The sequence below is a fragment of the Myotis lucifugus genome, unplaced genomic scaffold (assembly GCF_000147115.1).
Source record: "Myotis lucifugus unplaced genomic scaffold, Myoluc2.0 scaffold_1409, whole genome shotgun sequence".
Taxonomy (NCBI): domain Eukaryota; kingdom Metazoa; phylum Chordata; class Mammalia; order Chiroptera; family Vespertilionidae; genus Myotis; species Myotis lucifugus.
Genome location: NW_005872457.1, coordinates 25,050 through 26,347, shown reverse-complemented (window position 1 = coordinate 26,347; position 1,298 = coordinate 25,050). Strand labels below are relative to the sequence as shown.

The following is a 1,298-nucleotide window of genomic DNA, read 5'->3' as shown; positions in this document are numbered from 1 at the left end:
CTGGTCTCTGCACCCTGATACTCCTGGTGAGGCTGTCACCAGCCTGGGGGGTGGGGGGGTGGCCCCAACGTATGGCTCTGGCCTCTGCTGCCACCTTCCCATCTCTTCTAGGGTGACCTCTAGACTCCTATCCTGATCGCTACTTCCTTCTCACCATGTGATATTCCCGCAGGCTCCTTGGGACCAGAAGCGCCCTCTGTCCCTGTGAGGATGTGTCCCCAGCACCCCGAGCCTGTGCCCCTGGCACACCCTGTCCCCGTGTTGAAGGAGGCCCTGGAAAAGGTCGGTGGTGACCCAGGAGGGTGTGTGCCAGGCCTGAGTGGTGAAGGGGAGGGTCGCTCTCTGCACGGGAAGTGGCACTCATTCACCATGTAATTTCTGAGCACTGACTCTGTGCTAGACACCAGGGCCATGGCAGAAAGACGACACGGTCCTGTTCCTAGGAAGCTACTCGTCTGGGAATGAAGGAACAGTCAAGACGATAAACACTGATAACACAGGGGTGAGAGTGAGGGCAGGGGAAGTTTAGGGGGCTGTGGTGGGGGCACAAAGGGACTGACTCTGGGGTCAGGGAAGGCTTCTGGAGGAAGTGGTGTCTAAGCTGAGATGTGAACACTAGGAGACACCCAGCTGATGGACATGTGAATAATAAGGGAGCTTGTGTGTGTGTGTGGGGGGGGGGAGGGGGCGGGAAGGCATGTGGAAGGTGTGCTCCAGGTAGAGGGAACAGCATGTGCCAAGACCCAGAGTCAGCAGAGTAAGCACAAGGCACAGACAAAGAGCTATGAGGCAATTCAGTCTGGCGGGGCCATAGGTGGAGGGGGGAGAAAGATGAGATTGGAGAGGATGACAGAGCCCGTATCACAGAGGCCACTGCAAAATAATTAAAACAAAACACCCCCCACAATGTAACTTTTACCACTGAGGATGGCCTAACAGTAGAGGGGGTTGTCAGCTGGCTCTAGTCTGTGCCAGTCAGACCCCACCCACTTGGGTCACTCACCTTAGGAGGCATACAGACAAATGAAACACGATCAGAGAGGTAAGGGCAGCAGCGTGGTGGGGGGACTGGAAACTGTCATCCGAGGAACAGCTGAAGGGAAGGCAGACGATTCCACGCGAGAGAAGATGCAGGCTGGTGCAAGGGCACACTCACTGTCTGCAAGTACATGGAAGGCTTTTGTGAAGGAGAGGGAACAGAAGGGTGCCATGTGGCTCTCGGGGTGGGGGGCCATAGTAATTAATGGAAAAGCGAACAACGAACACCATGGCTGCCTTGTAGCGAGCACTCAGTATGT

At 56.0% G+C, this 1,298-nt stretch overlaps 1 long non-coding RNA gene across 1 annotated transcript in view; it reads right to left on the bottom strand.

The window, feature by feature from the left end:
• LOC111824403 overlaps positions 1–1,132 on the bottom strand; it is a 5,197-nt gene extending 4,065 nt beyond the window's left edge. The window contains exon 1 of the long non-coding RNA XR_002827484.1: positions 1,004–1,132. This is a non-coding gene — a long non-coding RNA (uncharacterized LOC111824403). The remainder of the gene's footprint in view (positions 1–1,003) is intronic.
• Between the last annotated feature and the right edge of the window lie 166 nt (positions 1,133–1,298).